We start from the raw sequence: 26,021 nt of genomic DNA, 5'->3' as shown, positions 1-26,021 counted from the left end.
ACATGACTGCTCCTGGTGCTGCATCCCCCTCCAGAGGAAGCGCTCCCCCTACAGGTAGAAGGCAGCAGTTACTGGGAAGCAAATTAGCCGTCAAGCAACTTCAGTGACTTGCCCCAAAGGATTTAGATCTCTTTCCTCCAGAATATTAAAATGTAGGCAAAAGTCATATAATTAAGTGATAATTAATAACTTAGAAAATATTAAATCTCTCAAAATTAATTTAGAATTACTCATTTTTTAAAAGCCACGCACATTTTACCCACCTTTTCCCCAAAAATATTTCATTACTCAATTTCACAGCCATTTTAAAGGATAGCAGTCGCTCTCCTTTTTTCATGCCCTTTAATACCACGTATTACCAGTTTTCATGCCAATTACCTGTCATAAGAGCCTTACCCTTACCCTCGTCAAATTTGGAAAGGGATGTTTCTTCAACTAGGAAAATATTTTTCTCTGTTTTAGCTCTAGACATCTGAACCAAAAGAAAAAAAATATTGCCTTCAGTGATGAAAAGCATGGTGTGCAAATCGACTCTGGGTTCCTGCGGAGAGATTCACATCCCACGTAAATAACTCTTCAGGCGCCCTGGTCAGGACTTCTCAGGCAAAGTCTCTTCCGGGCAGGTAGGAGCTGAGATGAGGCAAAAGCAGCTGTGTGCAGTGTAGCTTCAAAAGGCAAGGAGATAACTAGACAGATCTGCCTCCAGGCAGGTCCTCCGCAAGAGAAAGCTTACCAGACAGTCAACCGTTCTTGCCTGCCTAGAAAATAAGGCAGAAGCCATGGGGGCTGAAGCTCCTAGTCAGGAAACTTCCTCAGCACATCCTGGAAGGCAGGTCAGCGTGAGGCAGGCAGGGCCACTGGGCATGGAGCTAAACTGTAGAAGCCCACCCTTAGGCTCCTCTCAACATGCTGTCAATGTAATGATGTTTCTAGAAGAAGAACAATTTCTTCTAATGAAGTACTGATTTAGACTCTGAGGCAATTGCTGACCTATCTTGCTCTGAAAAGATAAAGGAAGAATGTAATGTGTTTGTTGCTTGGGCAAGGTGTAAAGGCAGCTGATAGATCTCTGTGCATGTGCATGTGTTGATGAGAGTTCTGTTTGCATGCACAGTTGTATCGCCCGTCTGCAACCCAGTTAATGATTCTTACCATCTTATCTTGAGTTTACAACCTATGATTTCAGGTGAATTTCTTTTTAGGGAGGACACAGCAATCAAATATGAGAAAGAAAGCACATAGCTGGCAGGATATTTAAAATAGCCACAATAACAACAAATTTGATATTCCTGAACTTCAACAGGTGAAATGAATCAGAGATAGTAGTGATTATAAGAGATCCCAAGTCTGTCTTGTAAACCTCATTTGGAATTGCTCATTGGTTAGCTTATTCTGTGAAGTGAATTTAGAAATTAGAAAACCTCAGATAAACAGACCATCAAAGAGCTGATTAAATAATTATGACTGACTTAATGCCAGTGAGATAGACACAATAAAGACCAACTTAATGGCCTGGTGCCATGTTGCTCTAAATCTCATGTCTTTAAAACAAACTGGGAAATGTAAATTTGGCCACACTGAATGGTGTATTTTACAGGAGCTTTTGCCTACCTGGACATCAGACTTTCCTGAGGCTAATGGAGTCCAGGCCCTCTAAATAATAGTAATGTCCCAAATCTGGACCTAAGTATACCTTCGCTAGAAGCAACAACTTTTTCTAAGAGCTTGTCTCTGACTCTCAGTCCAGGAGGAGACTGCTTCTAATAGAGAAAGATGAGGAGGAAGGTCAGAGAAACCAAGGACTACCTGATCCTAGGTAAAGCCCTCGGACAGAGGCTTGGCTTTCACTAGATGGTCTCCCTCCTCAGACATGTGAGTAGGATGCTCAAACACCTGGGGTAAAATCAAGTATGAGAAGAGAGAAGTATCAAGAGGTCAGTAAAGATGGGAATGTTCTTCGTAGCCTAACTGTGCCTAATAGAAATCTCTCCCAATGTATGTAATAAAATATTGTATAAATAATGATCTCACACACAAAAAAAAACAGGTCATCTGGTGTGTAAGAATGAAAATATGAGAAAAGATTACAAAGAGTATGTAGTTCAGACAATTAAAGGCTGAATTATAGAGACAGTAGCGTAGAAAAAGGTACTGATGCAAAAGGCATATACACCAAATAACTCCTCTTGCATTATGAGTACATCATTCATTCACCCACCCATCCAAGACATGCTTATTGAGCATAAACTAACTGTTAGACACCATTCTCAGCACTGGGGAATATGGTGAACTAGACAGCTAGACAGAATGCACAATCCCAAGGCATATACATTTTAGTAGAGGAGACAGAGGAAAACATATTTATGCATATGTAATATAAGATCAGATAGTGATAGGACTTTTGAGGTGAAATGAATCAGGATAAGGGTTAAACAGGAGTATGAAGAGGTGACTTTGGTACATAGAAGCTCATCTACATTGGGGTTAGGAGGGCCTTTCTGGATGACACTGTAGAACAAGTCCAGTGAATATCTGGAGAAAGATGGTCCCTTGAAGGAAGAATAATGAGGGCCAAACTCAAAGAGATTGACAAGCTTTGGATGCCAAGGGGAAGAGGAAACAAGCCAGCATGAGCAAAGTAAAGTGTAGAAGCTGAAACAAGACAGATGGGCAGGGAACAGCCCCTGTAGGGCTTTGGAGGCCATGGTAAGAAGTTTGGATTTTTAAAATGCGTAAACAGAAATCACTGGAGGGTGCAGAGCAAAGCATGGCATGATCTGAGATTTGTTTTTAAAAGATTATTTCATCTCCTGTATTGGAAACAGACTATATCCCAGAAAGCACAGAAACAGAGAGACCAGTTAGGATGCATTAGAGCGACCCTGGAAGGAGATAATGGTGGATCAAAATAGGGTGATAGTGGAGGAGGGAAGGGGAAACAGTCAGATTTGGGTTATGACTTTAACTTCTCAGGACCTGGGAGAACTAATGACCATTATACTTTAAAAATTGCTATGCAAACGATGTCAACACAGGCCTTTATAGCCCATCAATTACCTTGGTGCTTTGAAGTCACATTTTCCCTGGATCTAGGTTCGCCAACTTGTCTGATGGTAGGACAGGGCTTCAGCACACAAGCTCCCCTGGAGCATCTGATTCTGTAACCTTGGAGGGGTCTATACATCTGTTTAACAAGTTATCTAAGAGGCTTTAACAATAGGAAATTTGGGGAGCACTGGCTCAATAACTGAATTTCTTCATGCTCCACATACTATAGTTAGCTCCACCTTCCAGTGTAAAATTTCGTCCTCATGACTATGGGTACTGGGGGTATCACCAAAGTCATTGCTTCCAATTCCAGATGAAGTTCAGAATCACACAATGGCCTTGACAAAAATGATTTTGGCCAATAGATCAGAAATAGGCAAGTAATCTCTTTGCTCCTTGATTTCTTCTGTTTCTACTTGCTACCATACTAGTTCAGATTATTAACTGCATTTTTTTAATTCCATAAGGAACTCTGACACTAAGTCAAACTTCACAGAACCTAGTATTAAAGATGCTTCTCCCTTGCTTAGAAACTTTCCCCGGATCACTTTTTTCTATAAATTTCCAAATTGTGGGTTTGGCATTCAAGAAACCTGCTATGATTGGGCTCCTGCTTAACTTCACAGTGTTTTCCATTCCTAGCCCCTTAAGAATCCCCATGCTCTGACCATTCTGTCAATCAACGACAAGGACCTCACATTTGCAGTTGTCTGTTCATGTCATTCTTTCCTTCTTTCTAGAATTCTGCTTTTCAAAATTTTACCCCTTATTCAGAGCCAAGCATGGGCTACTGTGCTCTACTACCCATCTGATATGGTTTGGCTCTGTGTCCTCACTCAAATATCAGCTTGTAGCTCCCATAATTGCTACGTGTTGTAAGAGAGACCCAGAGGGAGATAATTGAATTATCGGGGCGGGTTTTTCTTATGCTGTTCTTGGATAGTGAATAGGTCTCATGAGATCCGATGGTTTATTATTATTATTATTATTATTATTATTATTATTATTATACTTTAAGTCCTGGTGTACATGCGCAGAATGTGGAGGTTTGTTACATAGGTATACAAGTGCCATGGTGGTTTGCTGCACCCATCAACTTGTCATCTACATAGGTATTCCTAATGCTATACCTCCCCTAGCCCCCCACCCCCTCACATGCCCCAGTGTGTGATGTTCCCCTCCCTGTGTCCATGTTGTTTAACTCCCACTTACGAGTGAGAACATGTGGTGTTTGGTTTTCTGTTCTTGTGTTAGTTTGCTGAGAATGATGGTTTCAGCTTCATCCATGTCCCTGCAAAGGACATGAACTCATCCTTTTTTATGGCTACATAGTATTCTATGGTGTATATGTGCCACATTTCATGGTTCTAAAAATGGTAATTGCCCTGCACAACTCTCTTTTTGCCTGTTGCCATCCATGTACAATGCGGTGTTGAGCCTATGAGTGCACAGAAGTCAAGAATTGAGGTTTGGAAACAACCTAGATTTCAGAAGTTGTATGGAAAAGCATGGATGTGCAGGCAGAAGATTGATGAAGGGGCGAGGTCCTCACGGAGAACCTCTGCCAAGACAGTACAGAAGGGAAATGTGGGATGGGAGCCCCCACACAGAGTCCCTACTGGGGCACTGCCTAGTGGAGCTGTGAGAAGAGGGCCACCGTCCTCCAGAACCCAGAATGGTAGATCCACTGACAGCTTGCACTGTGTGCCTGGAAAAGCCACAGACACTCAATGCCAGCCCATGAAAGCAGCTGGGAGGGAGGCTGTACCCTGCAAAGCCACAGGGGTGGAGCTGCCAAAGACTATGGGAACCCACCTCTTGTATCAGTGTGACTTGGATGTGAGACATGGAGTCAAAGGAGATCATTTTGGAGCTTTAAGATTTGACTGTCCCACTGGATTTTGGACTTGTGTGGGGCCTGTAGCCCCTTTGTTTTGACCAATTTCTCTTATTTCGAATGGCTGTATTTACCCGAAGCCTGTAACTCTCATTGTATCTAGGAAGTAACTAACTTGCTTTTGATTTTAAAGGCTCATGGGCAGAAGGGTCTTGGATGAGACTTTGGCCTGTGGACTTTTGAGCTAATGCTGAAATGAGTTGAGACTTTGGGAGACTGTTTGGGAGGCATGATTGGTTTTTAAATGTGAAAATATGAGATTTGGGAGGGGCCAGGGGTGAAATGATATGGTTTGGCTCTGTGTCCCCACCCAATCTCATCTGGTAGCTTCCACAATTTCCACGTGTTGTGAGAGAGACCCAGTAGGAAGTGATTGGATTATGGGGGCAGGTCTTTCCCATGCTGTTCTCGTGATAGTGAATGGGTCTCACAAAATCTGATGGTTTTAAAAACGGGAGTTGCCCTACACAAGCTCTTTCTTTGCTTACTGCCCATCCATGTAAGATGTGACTTGCTCCTCTTTGCCTTCCACCTTGATTGTGAGGCTTCCCCAGTCGCATGGAACTGTAAGTCCAATTAAACCTCTTCCTTGTGTAAATTGCCCAGTCTCAGGTATGTCTTTATCAGCAGCATGAAAACAGTCTAATACACCATCTGTAAACTCTTCAGCCAGAAGGGATTCCTCCTTTGTGTCAACCTTAATGAAATGACCATCTTGGCCACTTCTATGACTTATAAGGCCCTATATTGTGGCTGTGTGCTTAATTTAGATTGCTGATTGATGGCAAGTACTTTTTTTCCACCAGGGTCTACCATGTCTGATATATGTTAATCTGTATTATCCAGTTTGCTTTATATATTTGCATTTGTTTGGTTTTCCACAATGTTTTCAGAAGCATGAAGGAGCCATCTAAAATGAAAACCCAAAATCTTTAACACACTTTCTGTCACATATGGGATATATCTCTCCTCCTAAGCCTGGCATGGAAGGTGCATGGAAACTTGAATCCTGCCTACCTCTCCAGTCTTATCTCTTTTTACTCATCTCCTTGTATTTGGCATTCTAGCAAAATCAAACTGTTTTGTTTCAGTACATGAAAAAGACTTATTCATGCTCCAGCTATGTGACTTTTTCATGAAATTTCCTTTACCCTACTTCATCCTGCTAACGCCTTTTCTTTCTGCAGTACTTAGTTCACTGGACACTTCGTCCAGTAAGCCTCCCTCCTCACCAAATTTATGTCTTGTGCCACCAGGTTAGAAGATCTCCTTTTTCTCACATAATTTAAGAAGAACCATGCATTGAAATTGCCTTTTTATTAGTTTCCCTGTCAATCAACTGTAAACTTCTTAAAACCAAGAAATCTGTCCTATTTTATTTTAATTTCCAGTGTCTGCAGAAATCTGGCTCTGAGAAATGAATACGTCATTGCATAAGCATCCATTCAAAGAAAAGTATGAATATAAAAAAAAAACACATTGACAATGTTTCCTGAGTTTGTTTACACCTTTCCTATTCCCCAGGTGATTCTGATGTACCGCCAGGGTGAGATTCATGGCCTTAGACCAAATGTGATTGGCACTAAGTAAAAATCAACTGAGCTGTCTGCCCTGTGCAACACAGACCATCAATTCTAATAAGAAGAAAAAATGTCTAACCCTTTGGGTTTAGTCAAAATGAAAGTTAAATATGGAAGCAACTTTGTTAATAGTTTAGAGGTGTGAAACCTTCTAAAACAAAGTTGTCTGGCCTAAATTGTCTCTGCATTCTCTATAGATGAATCTAACTCACTGAAAAATTAATCTCATTTTTCCTTTTTCAGCCTCAATAGGACACAGCTGCACTGATGTTAGTCTCAACTGATGGAACGAAGAAGCCTCATCTTTATTCAGTGTAAAACAGCTGCCAAGAGAAATGGCCTTTGAGAGGGGTGATAAGTTCATGAATATCACCTGTGTCGTGCAAAACACTATTTGATTTTTTTGAAAGTTTAAATTGATTGGAAAGAACATATGAATTAAGTGCTATCTCGTGAGTGAAAAGTTTTGCTGCAGGGTGACAGAGTGCGCCATCAAGGTGATACATTTCAAACATTACCTTCCTGTGACACAAGGGAGTCATGGACCAAATGGAACAGAGGAAATTATGACCCGCTGGCCAGGATGGATTTGTAACATAGGAATGCCACACCAATATCCTGCATTCCTATTTCAGAGAATAAGACCTTGAGCAAATAAAACAAACACTGAAGTAGAGTTTTTCTCTGTGTATGAGTATGCTCCACAAAATTAGGCCATGCTGGAAATTCATCATGTATTTAGGAAACTATTCTCAAGGGAAAAAACAGTGCTATCGACTAGTAACCTAATAATTTAACATATGCACACACCACACACACACATACAGTCTTTTTCTCTGCCTTTCCAAAAATGTCTAATTTTTCTTTTATATTTTCAAATTCTCATAAATTTCTCCCTTTCTTTCTGTTCTATTTGATTCAAGAGCTTCTTATTTGACTGTTAACAAAACCCTTGTGTTGTATTCCACAGGAAGTTCGTTCTTTCAGCTCTTGTCTGTCAAAAAGGTGGCATATGTTCCATTTAATGGAATTGCTACCAAGGGAAAGTAAACAGTCTCCAAGAATTACGAAGACATTCTCCTCAGACTCGTTAAGATTTGACCTTTTAATAAAAGATAGTGTTTACTTAAAGGTGATATTATATGAGAACTTGGGAATGAAATGTTGATTTCTTTCACCTGGAAAAAAAATGTGCAATAAAAATATAAGCACGGACAAAGCCCTCAATACATGTATACATGCCAGGGAATGTTACAAGTAATTTACATGTATCTATTAATTTGCTTTTTGTACCCACCCTTTAAAGTTGTTTTAAAATACCATTAAAATAAAATAAAACATTTAATGTTGTCTTAAAATTCTGTTAAAAATAAAACAGAGAACTTGCAGAACTGGAACACCCAGCTAATAAGTGAAACAGCCAGGATTTGGACTCAGAAAATCTGGCTTTGCAGTCCTGATTTCACCTGCTAGGTATATTACGTTAAACTTCAGCAAAAGAGATTTTGATTAGGCAATAAAAAGACTCACAGACCTTGGGGAACTGTCCAGCTGAGGTGGTAATTTTTCTGATTTAAGGAGTCTAAAAAAACTGCATATGATTCTCTTTCTGGTATAATTATAATATAGTCCATTCTCTCAGCAGGTAATTATACTGGTTATTTCACTGGGTCCTCTCCGTTACATTATGACAAGTAGTAGCACAAGTCACAATATTCTTTTCAGCTCTCTCACTTCAACACTAGCTCTATTTCCAGCATCAATTCTGGCTGTAGGGTTGACTTTCATCACAAACATATTTAGCTTCATTAATAAACTTGAGACCTTTCTGTTACCCTCCCCTGGTTCTCTGCACAATGCAGGCAAGATATCTATACAAAATTTTGTAATTTTTAGTTATGAAGAAGTTCAGAATTTACTTTCTCAGGTATCCAGCACGAGGTTTTTTAATACTCAATATTACACTCAGCAAGGCCACCGTATGCATCAAAAAGGGGAATCCTGAGTTAGATCAATTTAACAGAACTGAGGACAGTGCAAAAGATATTAAACTCAGGGTTGAGTAAATTCTCAGTAAAGTTAGTTCATTGTATATTTTGTATAAGTACCAAAAACTCTTTTACAGAAACCAAAAATTACTCCTTTAACCTTGGTGCATTTCCTGTAAATATATGCCTTGGGCACTAGGCAAGAAGGTATGGAAGGATAAACTCAGGCTTTTCCTACTGGTAATAGAAAAACAGCTCAAAGAGCAGATATTTTGTTTCAGGTCATACTAAAAATAACTAGATAAATAACATAGAAATGACTAGATAAATATGCATAGCTACACTATGAGGGGCCTAAATAAATAAGCAAATACAGCTCAATCAATAAGAGTTTGGTCAGGAAAAGGATCCAAGAGGAAATATGTTCAAGGATAAGGCAATACTAAAGGAGACTGTAGGCCATGGGGGAAAACTGGCCCATGTGGAAGGATGAAATGTCCTTCCCACCTTCACCACCCATATCAGAGAAAAAAAATCCAGGTGTTGGGAAGGAACAATTAATTATGGTGTCATTTGCTGTCAAGCTAATAGAGGGACACTTTATTATATAACCCATGGTCTGGAGGTCATAGGTTAGAGGAAGATGGTTGGAACAAAGAAGAAAGAAGAGGATTCCAAGGGCTCACCTGTGGAATGACAATGAGGGTCTTCCAACAGGTCAGAGCAATGAGGCCATGTCCTCTCATACGGTGCAAATGGGGAATGAGAGCCACAGTGACACAGCACACCACAAAACATTGTTTTGCATGGCCTCTACCTCTTTGCAATTTGAATGTATCACCAGAGAACTTAAGTAAAAATAGGCTTGAATTTATTTGTAATATTTATGCATTCACCTCAGTGGGAACAATGGAGAAGTTAATATACAGCATCAAAAAGGAATAACATCGCGACATCCTCTCCAACTCTGTCCTTGTCACCCCAACATCAGGTAAATATCCCATAACTGTGAAATACAGAGGAGAGAAGTTTTTGTCGCCTCTCCAGAAAATAATGTGAGACACATTTTGTGGTCCAAGGAAACAGTCTTTCACAGGATTTATAATTAAATCAACCTGCCAAAGAAATGTCTGTACTCCCATGTTCATTGAAATATTATTACAACAGCCAAGATATGGAATCAAACTAAGTGTCTCTCTACATAAGAATGGATAAAGAAAATGTGGTGTATATGTACACAATAGAACACTATTCAGCCTTCAAAAAAGAAGGAAATTCTGTCATTTGCAACAACATGGATAAACCTGGAGGACATTATGTTAACCCCAATAAGCCAGGGACAAAAAGATGAATACCACATAATCTCACTTGGGTGTGGAATTTTTAAACGTTGAACTCGTAGCAGCAGAGAGTACAATGGTGGTTACCTGGGGCTGGGTAGGGGATGGGGAGTGAGTCAGAGAGATGTTGGTCAAAGGATAGAAAATTTCAGTTTGATAGGAGGAATACGTGGTGATTATAGTTAACAACAATGTATTATATTCTTAAAAACAGCTAACAGAGTAGATTTTGTTTTCTACCACAAAAAAGATACATAATGTGAGATAACACGTATGTTAATTAGCTCTGTTTAGCCAATCCACAATGTTTACATAATTCAAAATATGTTGTGCATGGTAAAGATATACATTTTTACATTAATTAATTTTATATAATAGTTTAAAAAAGAATTTACAATTGAATCCTTTAGTGTTTAAGACTGAGGCGAGAATAAACAACTGATGGAACTGCTTTGCTCAATGTTCCTAAGTGCACATGGCCTGTTCTCATGCTTCCCAGCCATTTAGTCTCCATTTACTTCTTCACCTCAAGATCTTTACTTAATTGGTACATTGGCTTTCATGACCACTTTGAACCCTTTTCTCTGGCTCTCCGTAAGTAATGACATTTACAGTTGCAGCAACTCATTCTTTTCTTGATCTTCCTTCCAGAGAAATAATTCAATCTTTTCCTACCATCAAACAAAGCATGCATCTTGGCAGTTTATGATTATGTGTTCTAATCATCATATTGTCAAGAATAAGAAGCGAATCACTACAAAATGTCTCAATGCCTGTGTGGTAGAGTCAGATCTAGCCCCTTTTTTTCAGGGTCTATATTCATTCTTTTTTCAGGTTACACTAGCCACGGAACAAAATAAATTCATGGTAGTATTTTCTAATCCAAAAATCTCTGATTCACATCTCATGAGAAGTACAATCACAATGGCATACAGTTCTTCTACTTTTTGTATGTGGAAAAATTAGCAACTAGTTTGAGATATCAAACTCAAAATGGTTCATTTGTTCTGAATGAATTTCTCTGAACATATCCCCATCATTGGGCAATGCATGACTGTAGATAACTACTTGTTAAGCCTTTTATGTCAACTCTTTCTTCACTCAAGATAAGTTCCTTCTTCATTAGACATTGCTATAGGTGAAAATGTAGGGATAAAGGCATTGTTCAACCGAAATTTTAGGAATCATTAAACTAGGATCAGACAAGCCTCAATACTGTGACTTTTAAAATTTTATGGACATTCTATGTGCAGGTACAATGTGAATGGCCTCATGTTTTGTAAGCTCACTGTCTCTCAGTTTCAAAGTTTTATGGGCGTCTACTCCTGCAACCTCATAGTCCACTTCAGTCTCTAGTTTTCTTTATACATAATGTCCAGGTTTCAATAAAAAAACTACAAGATATGTGAAGAAACAATAAAATGTGTTCTAGACCAATAATCAAGAAGAAAATCAGTTAATAAAAATAGATACACAGTTTGGATGCCGGAATTATAAAATAAGAACATAGAAATGACTGATAAATTTGTATGGGAATCTATACAAAATGATAAGTATAATGAGCAAAGCAATTTTGGAGAGATTTGCAAACTGCAAAAGAAACCCAAAATAGAATCCTCACATTAAAAAATAGATTCCATGAAATAAAGTATTCACTGAATGTGTTTATGAGCATATTGGACACAAATAAACTTAAAACAGGACAGTAAAAATCACTCAGACTAAAGCACAGAAAGAAAAATATTTAAAATAATGATTGAAGTGTCACAATATTAAGTAGTCAGATATATAGTATTGCATTTTAGAAATAATGAAAAAATAGCTAAAATAATGAAAGAATATGGACATAGGTTATAGAATAAGAAAGAATAAGAAATGAAAAAATATAGAAATAGAATATAGAGATAGAGAGAATAAAAACTTTCTAAAATTGATTATGTCAATTCAGAGGTTCAAAAAAGCCAGAAAACACCAAGTACAATAAATTGAAAACACACACACACACACACACACACACACATCTAGGAGTATCATAGTAAAATGGTTTTAAACAAAGATAAAGAAAAAACTCATAAAAATAGCTAAAGAAAAGACAGACTAATACAGGGGATAAATTATAAAAGCGAGTGATGATTTCCCATCAGAGACAAGAGAGACAAGAAGAAAATATAACAACATCTTAAAGGACCAAAAGAAGAAAATTATCAAACCAGAATTTTAAATACATGAAAACTGGGAGACTATTGCCAACATAAATGCAACATTTAAAACATGCTAGGCAGGTTCTTCATGATGAAGGAAAATTACACCAGATGGAAAATTGAATCTACAGGAAGGAATGCAAAATACCGCAAAAGCTAAATATATGAAAACATATAAAACATTTTGTTTTTCAAAGCTATAAATATTTTTGTTTCTCAAAGCTATAAATACTAAGTACCTATAATATCCTTGGCATTAATTTAGCATTGTATGAAGGTGGGGGGAAAAGTCAATAAATGGGGGAAATAAATGAAGAAATAGGAGTGGAATAATAAGACATTTGCTACTGTTAAATCTTTTTTAGTTTGTTTGTTTTTGTGATGGATCTTTCTCTGTCACCCAGGCTGGAGTGCAGTGGAGCAATTTCGGCTCACTGTAGCCCCCGCCTCCCGGGTTCAAAGAATTCTCATGCCTCAACCTCCTGGGTAGCTGGGACTACAGCTGTGCACTGTCATGTCTGGCTAATTTTTGTATTTTTAGTAGAGACAGGGTTTCACAATGTTAGCCAGGCTGGTCTCAAGCTCCTGGTCTCAAGCTACTGGTCTGCAGTAATCCACCTGCCTCAGCAGTGCTGAGATTACACATATGAGCCATTGTTCCTGGCCTAAACATTTTTATCAATGATTAAATAAAGACATTGACAGCATACTGGGAAAGAAATTAAGTAAAAGAAAATGAACAAAATATGCCACACAAAATCTAACCATAAGGAATCCTGTGAATTTGTAATAATGTCAGAAAAATTAAACTTCAAGGCAAGTAGTAGGTCATTTCAAAAGGATAAAAGAGTCAAAATAATCTTAAATGTATACCTTAAATACCTATAATAAAAAAGCTTCAAAATACATGAAGCAAAAATTGATAGTAATGAAAGAATATTTTTACATCTCTTAGTACTTGATAGAACAAGTACACACACACACAGAGTATGAGTTAGTAAGAATATTTGAATAAATAAATCAAAACAATTTGATATTCATAGAATATTATACCCAAACAAGAACAAAATACACATTCTTTTCAAATCACATGGAACATCCACTAAAACATACCCTATACTGTATATATCATAAGCCTCAGGAAATTTTGAAAGCTTGAAATTATTTAAAATATATTTGTTCTCTTACACAACAAAATTAAATTAAAAATCAGTAAATTGAGATATACAGAAAAATCTCAAAAGTATGGAAAATAACCCTCTTTTAAATAAATAGTGAACAAAGAAAAATCAAAAGTGAGTTTAGAATTATTCCAAAATGATAACACAAAAGACAAAATGGATAGGATGTAGCTAAAACAGTTATAAAAGTAAAAATCTATCACTTTAAATAAAGAAAAGCAGAAACATGTGAAATCAACAATCTAGATTTTCCACTTAAAAAGCCTGAATAAGTGTAATTAAATAAAGAATAAGCAGAGAGAAAGAAGTAACAAATAGAAGAGCAGAAATTAATATAGCAAGAAAAAACAAATAGCATTGTAAATAAAAAGACAAAAAATCAATTTCAAATGGATTAAAAAAAGGGGGGGGGGCTATATCTAGCTAGACGAACCAGGGGATAAAAAGGAAGGAAACACAAATTATCAACCCAAAGAATAAAAGATGGCATATCATTATGTATCCTAGAAACATTAAAAACACAATGAAATGTTGCTGAAAAATACTTTTATTCAGTGAACTTGAATTACTATACATTGGATGAAGTTATTGTAAAGTGCACTTTGCAAAACTGATACAAAAAAGAAAAAATTAAAATAGCCACTTATCTGCCAAAGAAATCACAATAAAACTTTCCCACAAAAAAAAATTTTAAAAACTAAAGGTCCAGATGTATTCAATGATACATTTTATTTAATGTGTAAAAATAATTAATCTTTTCTAATTCATTTCATAAGAATAATATAACTCCGATACCAAAACCTAACAAAGATTACAAGAAAAAAATCACAGACCACAATCATGATGGAGGAATTTTTAAACAAAATATTAAGAAATAAAATCCAATGATATATAAAAAGGATAATTCATAATGACCAAGTGGAGTTTATCCCAAGATGCAAGTTTGTTTTAACATCCAAAAATTAATAGTTGGAATTCTCTTCATTAACAAAAGATTAGAAAAAGTATAAATTATTCAATTGATGCAGCAAAAATATGTGACAACATTCAACAAACCTGATAAAGGGCATGTATGAAAAACCTACAGCTAATATCATATTTAATGTTGAAACATTCAACTCTTTCCCCCAAGACCAAGTGAGCAAGGCAACAATGTCTGCTCTTGCCCTGCCCAGCGCCGCCCGCCCAGTGCCTGTTCCCAGACTGAGGCCCAGTCCCCTTCGCCCATGCCCATCGCGATCGCCACCAGCATGTCTGACAAACTGCCCTACAAAGTCGCTGACATTGGCCTGGCTGCCTGGGGACGCAAGTCCCTGGATATTGCAGAGAACGAGATGCCCGGCCTGATGCGCATGTGGGAGCGGTACTCGGCCTCCAAGCCACTAAAGGGCGCCCGCATCCCTGGCTGTCTGCACAGGACAGTGGAGACGGCCGTCCTAATGAGCCTCCACCCTGGGTGCTGAGGTGCAGTGGTCCAGCTGCAACATCTTCTCTACCCAGGACCATGTGTTGCTGCCATTGCCAAAGCTGGCATTCCAACCAGCACTGGCATTCTAGCCAGCACTGGCATTCCAGTGTTGCCATTGCCAAGGCTGGCATGCCTGGAAGGGCGAAACAGATGAGGAGTACCTGTGGTGCATTGAGCAGACGATGTAATTCAAGGACGGGCCCCTCAGCATGATTCTGGAAGACAGGGGCGACCTCACCAACCTCATCCACACTGAGTACCTGCAGCTCCTGCCGGGCATCCGAGGTATATCCGAAGAGACCACAACCAGGGTCCACAGCCTGTACAAGATGATGGCCAATGGGATCCTGAAGGTGCCTGCCATCGGCGTCAATGACTCCGTCACCAAGAGCAAGTTTGACAACCTCTATGGCTGTGGGAGCCCCTCATAGATGGCATCAAGCAGGCCACAGACGTGATAATTGCCGGCAAGGTAGCGGTGGTAGCAGGCTATGGCGATGTGGGCAAGAGCTGTGCCCAGGCCCTGTGGGGTTTCAGGGCCTGTGGCATCATCACCGAGATTGACCCCATCAAGGCACAGCAGGCTGCCACAGAGGGCTATGAGGTGACTACCATGGATGAGGCCTGTCAGGAGGGCAACATCTTTGTCACCACCACAGGTTGTGTTGACATCATCCTTGGCCAGCACTTTGAGCAGATGAAGGATGATGCCATCATGTGTAACACTGGACACTTTGATGTGGAGATGGATGTCAAGTGGCTGAAGAGAACACTGTGGAGAAGGTGAACATCAAGCTGCAGGTGGACTGGTACCAGCTGAAGAACGGGCACCGCATGATCCCGCTGGCTGAGGGTCGGCTGGTTAACCTGTGTTGTGCCATGGGTCACCACAGCTTGGTGATGAGTAACTCCTTCACCAACCAGGTGATGGCACAGATCAAGCTGTGGACCCGCCCAGACAAGTACCCCGTTGGGGTTCACTTCCTGCCCAAGAAGCTGGAGGAGGCAGTGGTTGAAGCCCACCTGGGCAAGCTGAACATGAAGTTGACCAAGCTGACTGAGAAGCAGGCCCAGTCCCTGGGCATGTCTTGTTACTGCCCTTTCAAGCCAGATCACTACCACTACTGAGAACCCAGTCTGCGCTTCACCTTCCAGCCCCTGTCCATGCCCAGGCCCTGCCTCTCCTCCCTAAGAGCAAACGGCACCAACTTTGTGATTGGTTTGTCAGTGTCCCCCATCGACTCTCTGGGGCCAGTCACTCAGTTTTTGGCCTCTGCTGCAGCCCTCATACTGTTCCAAGAGTGGCAGCGGGAACTGAGAGGCCCCTCCTCAAGCCACGGTCATGATGGAGGTCCCAGCCACAGGGAACCATGAGCTCAGTGGTCTTGGAACTGCTCACTGAGTCAGTCATTCCTTAGTCTCAAAGTCAGTCTAGTGGAGTCACAAAGCCCATGTATTTTGCCATCTAGGCTTTCACCTGGTCTGTGGACTTATGCCTGTGTGCTTGATTGACAGGTCCAGTGGTTCCTCAGCCCATGACAGATGAGAAGGAGCTATATTGAAGGACAAAGAGGATCTGTTGTTTGAATTTTCTGAGAGCCTGGCTTAGTGCTGGGCCGTCTCTTAAACCTCATAACAATGAGGTTAGTATTTTTAGTCTCTATTTTACAGGGATTAGAATACACTGTTAAGGGGCAACTGAGAAAGAACAGAGAAGTGACAGTCAGAGGTTGAGAGGGGCCATAAAAACATAAAAGCAGGCAGAAATCTGCCACCACTTTGTAACCTGATGGTTCCTATCACAACCCTGGGTCAAAAACAGAATAATTTGGCCTACAATGTTTACAATGTTAAAAGAAAGCAGAAATGTGGGTAAATAAAAATCTTGGTGAAAAAAAAAAAAAGTCTGCTCTTACCACTTCTGTATGTCTTTATGCCAGAGCAATAGATAAGAAAAAAGCCATGAAGATTGGAAAGGAAGAAGCAAAAACTTCCATTATTTGCATGTAGTTTGACTACATAGATATTCATAAAATATATATCAAATAAATTAATAAAATTAGACAGATCAGAAACTGAAAAGTCCAAAAATTATTTATGGTCCTATATACTAATCACTTAAAAACTGGAAAATAAACTTCTTTAAAATACCATTTACAGTTGCACAAAATTTAAATACCATTTGTGATAGCATCCTATTATTATTACAATATTGATAGAAATTACTTTAATAAAAATCTATAGAACCTGTATGCTAAAATTACAAGAATATTGAGAGAAATTTAAGAAGACCTAAACAATTGAATTGAAACTCTCAGTATTAATATTTTATTTTTCTCCAGATAGCTATATAAACTCAGAAACAATGCCAGACAAAATCCTACAGAAATGTTTCTACCAAATGACCAGCTGATTTGAATTCATTTTTAGAAATTCAGAAAAAACTCAGAGTTAAAACAATCTGGAAAAAGTTGATGGAGATACAGTAGCTTATTCTAAGACTTGTTCCATAGCTACAATAGTTTAAAAAAAAAGTGGTATAGGCATACGAAAAAAAATAAATCAACTGAATAGAATATACTCTAGAACTAGAACCACATACATAGGATCAATTGATTTTCAACAAAACTCCAAGATAATATTCAGGAAAAAATATTTTTAACAAATGGTGCTAGAACAACTGTATACTCATATGGGAAAAAAATGAGGTTCACCCCCCCATTTCATATTATACATGAAAATTATATCCCTGCCAAATGGATCAAAGACCTAAATATAGAAACTATAAATTTAAATTATCTAGAAGAAAATACAGGAAATTATCTTCTCTAAAAATTTACAAATATTTATTCAACAGAAAACACTAACCGTATTGATAAATTTCATCAAATTTTAAAATCTTGTGCCTCAAAAGGCAAACCATTGTTTGGAATAAAACATTCTTAGTACATATGTATGACAAAGAACTTGTATCGAAAATATATATTTTTTAAATCTGCTAGATTTCAGTTGTAAAAATAACCAACCAGTTTAAAAATGAGCAAAAGATGTGGACAAATACTTTACCATAAAAATATTCAGATAGCCAATAAACATGTTAAAGGTGCTCAAAATCATTAGTCACTAGAAATACGAAAATTCAAACATCAAAAGAAAACTCCATGCATACTAAAAGAGCTAAAATTTGCGAGTGACAATACGAAGTGCTAGAGCAGATGTATAGTAAACTAGAGCTCTTCTATGCTTCCATAGACAATGTAAAACACACAACCACTTTGGGAAACAGTTTACCATTTTCTTAGAAAGTTAAACATATACTTCCTACATAAGCCAGCAATCCTACCCCTAAGAATTTGCTCAGGAGAAATGAAAACTTATGTTCACACAAAGATGTATACATAAGTATTTACAGCAACTTTATTCATAACAGCCCCAAATTGGGAACAACCCTAATACCCATCAAGTAATGAATGGCAAAACAAAACTAGTAAAATAGATAGATAGATAAATAAATAAATAAATAAATAAATAAATAAATAAAAACCTACGGATAAATACAATAGTCTAGCTGTATCTCAAAAGCATTCTGTACAGTAAACAAAACTTGATACAAGGGTACACACTATATAATTATTTTTAGTATTAAAATAGCTATGCGTCACTTTAATAACAAATAGTTGTAACTGAGTCCAAAATAATGGAAAGGAGTTGTTTTATTTAGCTTCCAATTTCTGGGAGACTCAAGAATTATAAGTATTCTGGATAACAAAAGAAAATAAGACTGTGCTTACAGGGCTTGTTCTGCCATATATTTTCTCTAGAATGGCTATTTTATTGTTGCCCTTTTTGTTACATGGAATGTACACATCGGGTTTTGAAAGGTACAACATTTCTATAACTGAGTGCCACTTTCAGTAACTGAGCAGGCAAAGAAATTACACTGAACATCAGCATCTGGCAGTATTTTTTGGGAAAAACATGACTAAAATGGATTTAAATGAACACTATTAAATCACATCTAATATTTGACACTACATGACTACATACAGCTATATGATACAATTATACAAAATGTATTAACATCAAAGAATATAACCAAAATTCAGATAGCAAACAAATCCTATATAACATTTTTTACAGGAAAATATTTTTGAAGCAGCATGTAACTGCCCATTCTTTCAAAGAAAATCTACTGCAAGCAAAATTATCAACCTCCAGAAAAATCACACATAGCATTACTAAGCATATCTTCAAAAAGTGTACAATATGCACACTTAGAAAATAAAAAATTTAAAAAATTATAAGCAACAAATGAGCTTCATAATTGTAGGAATGTAAAAAGAACTCCCATTTTTAGCACTGTTGTATAAAGAATTGTCTTTTGCATCTAAGAGTTGTCCTCCTGTTGGAAACACACTTTACAAAAAAAATCATGTTTTTGAAACAAGATTAGAAAGCAAGATAAAGAATCTTTTAAAGCCTTTTTAAAATTTACGTGTGTGAAAATTGAAGTCCAGTGAAAAGCATTTCTCACGGTCTTCAAATGTGCACTGAAACAGCTTTTCTCCAGTGTGAACCAGTTGGTGTGGTTTTAGTTTTGAGCTCTCAACAAAAGCTATTCTACATTCTGTGCAGAAGTGGACTCCATAACGGTGGGTGTGCAGATGTTTTCTCATGTCTGTTATCCTTGAACATCTTTGTGCAGCCTTGGCAAGGCCAGCTATTGTTCATGGAGCATCATCTTTTAAATTTTTCTTGGCTTCGTTCTGGCGAATTCTGCAGTTGTTTGGGATCCAAGATGTCAACGCCAGGTATTCCTCCAGGAGGAAGTTTCTTTCTTGTCATATACTCTGAATAATCAGGAGGTGAGTTCTTTCCAGTGATCTGTTTCTTAACCACTATTTTATGGTTAACATCTTTTTGTTTTCATCCGAGTACCACATGGAGACAGACAACTCGCCCTCCAGTTTCCTGATCTGCACCCGCTTCTGCCCCCACTTCTTGTTGCCCAAGATGGTGCCACATCCGCCCTTGCCAGCCCCCACCATGGTGACCAGGGCCTGCTTGAGGTGCTAGTGGTTGTCACCGCTGGCCAGCTCTGGCACCAGGATGAGTATCTGGTTCCCCATCCAAGTCGTCGCCACCCACCACCTCCTGGCATGCTTGCACCAGGATCACCTTCTGGTGGTGGTGCACCTGGGTGAGGTCGTCGTGAGGAATGGCTGCAGCAGATCCTGGCCAGGTGGTGTGGGTGGCCTCACCCTATGCCTATGGCCACCCCTGCCACCGTCTTCATTGTTGTTGTCCTCCTCCTCGCCCACCATTATGGTCTCAATGGTCTTCACCAGGATGATGTCCACCTAGATCTACTGCAGCTCCAGGATCTCAGCCAGCATCTCCGAGCCATCTGTACCCATGCAGAGGGTGTCATCCAGTGGCCTGGGCTCCTCGGCTGCGGTGGCAGACAAGGAGGTGGCCAACTGTGAGGAAGGAAGCTTAATTTTTATAAAGATCTAGAATAGGAAAAACGAAGCTATGGTAATAGTAATCAGACTGTCTCAGAACAGGGGATATGGGAATTTCCTGCAAAGAGGGATGCAAGAGACATTTTGAGATGATGGAAGTACTGTATGTCTTGGATAGGGTGCGGATAATATGGGTGTACACATTTGTCAAAAGTCATCTAAGGGTTCTTATAATCTGTGCATTTTACCGTGTGTAAATTATACTTCAATAAAGTGATCAAAAATTTGAGATAGATAAATAGATCAAGCTATGAGTAGATATTCTTCATACAAATAGGCCCCAGGTCGATTCCCCAGATGTGTATACCTAAACTCTTTGGACCTTTTGTCTACGGTCCTTGTTTTTCTCCAATGTTTGAAAAGGCAATTTCCCCTTCTGTGAGTGAACTAGGGAAAAATACTCTGATTGATTTGATCAGCAAACCCAAACCTTCCTCTATTTAAGGAGAAACCAATTTGAACATTCTGTAACTGCATACAGATCCCACCTTGCTTGAAGGGGTCTGCCTAGTAATGCCATAATACATAACTCTATTTCAAATGGGATTGAGGTTACTGAGGCAAAGCAGAAATATTTGCTATGCCTATTTGCATTAACCAATAGTTGGACTGGCCTTGGGGCTCAAAGCTATTTGTGGAAGGCTCTACGGCCTACTGAGCTGATGAAATGGCATGGCTTTCTGTATACATAGAGATAACTTTTTGATAACTATGATCACTAACAAATGTTGCTACAGAGAGATTTAGACAAGCATAGTCTCTGATTAGAAGGGATTTATAATCTAGCGTGGATAATATTGGCAGGGTTCAACATGTGGAGGATTTAAAACAGACAGAAAAAGATACTAACCAATACACAAAATGACATATCTCAATTCTCTATGTATCCAAATTTTGAGCCTTGTACTTGGGAGTCGTTGGAAAACCCAAACAAAAACTTAACTAAAAAGATCTAATTTCATTACCCTTTTATTCTTGATCTTTATGTACCTAATAAAAACAAAGTATTGAATCAAAAATGGAATTAACCTCAGAAATTTAGAAGATATCTGACAAGGTAGAATAGAGCTGCAAAAAATGTTTTGGAAAAATTTCAACCCCTGGATATTGAACTATGACTTTACAAGTAACTGGCACCATTCCTCATCCTTCTGCCTATGTGTAGAGAGACCCCACATTCTCACTGGGAATGTAGTGGAGGTCGACGGGCACGACTTCTTGTTTTATGATGCACACCAGCATCATGAGAGTAGGTAAGGCATTGTGTCAAGCTCAGCTCAAAAGAGGTAATCGTCACAAAAGGTTACACACGTAATACATATCATTCACAAGTGCCCCCTGATTAGTTCTCCTCATGGTTCTCTCTAACATGACACATACAACGAGCAATGAGGAGCTGTTATCTTAAAATTTGGAGGAAGGATGCCCAGAAATAAAACCTTTATTCTCAGTTTGGAGTTGTTGGTCTTTGAATCTCATCTGCCCTCATCCTCTTCCTTCACTCTCTGCTAGCCATTGTGGCCCCTTGGCATTACTCAAACATTCCAAACAGGATCTCCATCTTCTCACCAGCTGGAATGGTCTTTCTCCAGATAGTCACAAGATTTGGTCCCTCACTTCTTCTGTCTTGTGTTCAAGTGTCATCTTAGGGAGATAGGCTCCAAATATCCTATTACAAATTGCGCAACCAACCAGTATCTCCCTAGCCCCTTCCTGCTTGAATTTCTTTGTCTTTATCACCATCTCTCACTGCTAACTATAAACTCCACGAGAGTAGAGATGTTTGTTCTCCTTATTGCCGTTTCTCTAGCACCTAGAATTCAATCACTTTTATCACAGGCACTCTACAATTGCATATGAAGTGAGTTTTTCTATCAGTGTGACCTGCCAATCTGAAGGTTTTCTATAACATTCATTCTCTTTCAGGGTGTTTGTTTGTTTGTTTTTCACTTTTCTGGATGCCAATCTTTTTCTAATGTTTACCTAGTATAGTCTGTCTTTTGTAAAGAAAAAAAAACTCTGGAAGTCAACAAAGAAAAAAATCTTAAATAAATAAACCATTTTCTTTCATCCGAACTTTGGAATCTTTTTATTAAAAGGTACTTTTTCTTTAAAAAAAAATGCACAATTTTTACACAGAAAGATTTGATCAGTAATTTTCAACTTGAGACGACCTCTTTACACTTCTTCCATGTTTTCATAGATTAAGATAGTTTTGATGACAATAAGTTCAATGATGTTATTTTAATAATAAATCTTTATAGTCCTTATGTTTCAAAATACTGAAGTGTAACATTTGGTCCTCACAGGTTTTATAATGAGAATGGTATCTGTATTTATAATCCTTTTGTTCTCCAGCAATATATACACACATTTTGTTTCCATTATATTCTTTTTCAATTATTTTATTATTTAACTTTTTAGTTATCTTTTTATGTACTCTTTTAAGTATTTACATAATTCAGTACATTAGCTATCCTTATTTGAAAATTATTTGTCCCTTTCCTCCTTTACTCATAACTTCTGTCCTTTGTAACTGTGGCTTTCTCATTCTTACTATTGTCTTTCCCAAATCTTGTATAACACTCTACTTACCATATTTTTAAATTAAACAAATGTGGCAGTATGATCTTTCCCACCCATAGAAACCATATATATAGCTCATGGTATCATTCTTTGTCTCAGTTCTATTTCCTGAAGCTTAGTAAAAACGTTTTAATCCCTAAGTCTATCAACTTCTAACCTGTGAGTAAAAACCTTCGAGAACATTTCTTACATAATACTTCCCTGCTTTCCTGTTTTAGATTCTATCCTTTCCGTCTCATCCTATTTTAATGTATAGGCTTATGCAAATGGATTTACTAAAAGGGTAGGATAATTTTTGGAAAGAAATATACAGTAAGAAAGAAATAATATATTTTCTCTGATAATTTAAACCCCCAAACGTACTATTAATGTAAAGAAACTTCTTACTAGCCATGCCTAGGTCTATTTCCTCTAGAGGTCAGTTTAGGAAGAATCTGTTGATGAATTTTTGTCCCAATATTTTACAGGGTAGTAAGTGTCTTACCGAAACCTAGCCCAGTTCTCTGTTGTGTAAGTCAACTCAAAGGAACTATGTGTACACCTGATCACAAACCAGATAAGACTATTGCATAAGTAAGTACTCCTGAGAGACCGAAGATCAGGTTTACCTTATTTAAACTTCCAGATCTTTGACATTGATTTTGGTTCTTTCAATACAAACTTATCAAGTGCCTGCTCTTGGCCAGACACAGAGGTAGGCACTAAAAATCCAACATGAATGACACAAGGCCCCTGTTCTCAAGAAGTTGATGATGTAGGACAGCACGTGCTAACAAATGATTCCAATGTGGCCTGGTACGTCCACTGGATACTAGCACAGGAGGGATCAGGTCAGGGTCAGAGGCATAAGGGAGAAGTCATGGAACAATAAACTAAATTGAAGAAACAAAAGGAAAGGGGAGCTGTCAAAAAGAGAGTCAGCACCGGTAAATGCAGAGTTTCCCTTCTTAGTTCATTTTCTTTTTCATTTTAGTTATGTTTTACAGTGTTACTGAAAAACTTATATGCATGTGATAAAAAAGTAATAAATCAAAAATACAGAAGACTATATGGAGAAATGTAAATGTCTCTCCTACCTTAGACTGCTAGTCCTTAGTCCTTCTCTATCTAGAAACAAATTCTGTTACTGTTTTCATATATAAAGTTTCAGAAATAGTCTGTGTACCTGTAAGTATATTTGCTTAAAAACGAAGCAAACAGCATTAAAAGCATCACTTCTGGAAAAAGACGGCCTGAATGAGCATCCTAGTGCTATTGTTTACTAGTTAGGTGACCTATGCAAGGAATGCAGCCTCTGTTTCCTCAATTGTAAAATGTGAATAATAATAATATCTACTTTATAGAGTGTTTTGAGTATTAAATGAGTCAACCCCCAATAACCAGTCTCTTGAAAGAATGCATTATCTGTACCTTGCTTTTGTCATTTAATGGCATGTGTTATAGGTCAACCCATATAAAAGTATCTCGGTTTTTTGACTTATTTATTTTGTTTCCATCTTGCAGGGTTTTTTACATCTCTATTTCTCTCTTTCAAAATGACTACCAATGTTTTGAGTTGATCCATCTGCCTGTTTTCTTCATGTTTTTGGTAACTGAATGTCTTCTATTTTTACAGCTTTATATTTTGTTTTGTTGATACTTGCCTTAGCTTCTCCAGCTGATATTTTAATATTTGATATATTTAATAATCTCTTGCTCTTTGAAGAGTATTATTACTAATATAACTTGCAAGCAGGCCTAGACTGTATATTAATATACACTTTTTCTCTTAATCTACATTTCACTTCTCTCAAATGTGATATGTACATGCTCTTGATACATACAAGCTGAGAGTCTAAACAAGGAGCCTTCTTTTCTATTTTGTAACCTACACTTCTATTATATGTAGGATTCCAATGATAGAATATTACTGCTAATAATTATAGTTGATAATATATGAAAGTTTATGATATGGCTAGTTTGGATCCAGTCATTTTGAAATCAGAGGTAGCCAAAAACAATATTATTAGTGTTACATATACAAAACAGGGTTCTCTGCAGACCCCAAGCTGAGATTGAAGATTCTTAGAAATATAAGTTGCTCGTTTGAGAAAAAGAAGCACAGTATTTTTTTTAATTATGCATTAAGTTCCGGGATACATATGCAGAATGTGCAGGTTTGTTACACAGGTATACATGTGCCATGGTGGTTTGCTGCACCCATCAACCTGTCATCTCCATTAGGTATTTCTCCTAATGCTATCCCTCCCCTAACTCCCCACCTCACGACAGGCCTCAATGTATGATGTTCCCCTCCCTATGCCCGTATGTTCTCACTGTTCAACTCCCACTTATGAGTGAGAACATGCTGTGTTTGGTTTTCTGTTCCTGTGTTAGTTTGCTGAGAATAATGGTTTCCAGTTTCATCCATGTCTCTGCAAAGGACATGAATGCATTCTTTTTTATGGCTGCATAGATTCCATGCTGTATATATACCACATTTACTTTATCCTGTCTAACATTGATAGGCATTTGGATTGGTTCCAAGTATTGCTATTGCGAATTGTGCTGCAATAAACATACGTGTGCATGTGTCTTTATAGTAGAATGATTTATAATCTTTTGGGTATATACCCAGTAATGGGATTGATGGGTCAAATAGTATTTCCAGTGCTAGATCCTTGAGGAACTGCCACACTGTCTTCCACAATGGTTGAACTAATTTACACTCCCATCAACAGTATAAAAGTGTTCCTATTTCTCCACATCCTCTCCAGTATCTGTATTTTTCTGACTTTTTAATGTTCACCATTCTAACTGGCATGAGATGGTATCTCATTGTGGTTTTGATTTCCATTTCTCCAATGACCGGTGATGATGAACTGTTTTCATATGTTTGTTGACCACATAAATGTCTTCTTTTGAAAAGTGTCTATTCATATTTTTCACCCACTTTTTGATGAAGTTGTTTGTTTTTTTCTTGTAAATTTGCTTAAGTTCCTTGTATATTCTGGATATTAGCCCTTTGTCAGATGGATAGATTGTGAAAATTTTCTCCGATTCTGTAGGTTGCCTGTTCACTCTGATGATGGTTTCTTTTGCTGTGCAGAAGCTCTTTATTTTAATTAGATCCCATTTGTCAATTTTGGCTTGTGTTGCAACTGCTTTTAGTGTTTTAGTCATGAAGTCTTTGCCCATGACTGTGTCCTGAATGATATTGTCTAGGTT

The 26,021-nt window shown here is 37.9% G+C and overlaps 1 long non-coding RNA gene and 1 pseudogene across 1 annotated transcript; both read left to right on the top strand.

Moving 5' to 3' along the window:
* The first annotated feature begins 5 nt into the window (after positions 1-5).
* Positions 6-7,813, top strand: LOC129472406 (uncharacterized). Its single transcript, XR_008653922.2, has 3 exons — positions 6-152; positions 463-623; positions 6,769-7,813. It is a non-coding gene; the product is annotated as an uncharacterized lncRNA (long non-coding RNA).
* A 6,604-nt stretch (positions 7,814-14,417) lies between these two features.
* Positions 14,418-16,128, top strand: LOC129472404 (adenosylhomocysteinase-like; annotated as a pseudogene).
* The last annotated feature ends 9,893 nt before the right edge of the window (positions 16,129-26,021 follow it).

The sequence above is a fragment of the Symphalangus syndactylus genome, chromosome 22 (assembly GCF_028878055.3).
Source record: "Symphalangus syndactylus isolate Jambi chromosome 22, NHGRI_mSymSyn1-v2.1_pri, whole genome shotgun sequence".
In the NCBI taxonomy this organism is placed as follows: domain Eukaryota; kingdom Metazoa; phylum Chordata; class Mammalia; order Primates; family Hylobatidae; genus Symphalangus; species Symphalangus syndactylus.
This window is presented reverse-complemented; position numbering and strand designations above follow the sequence as displayed.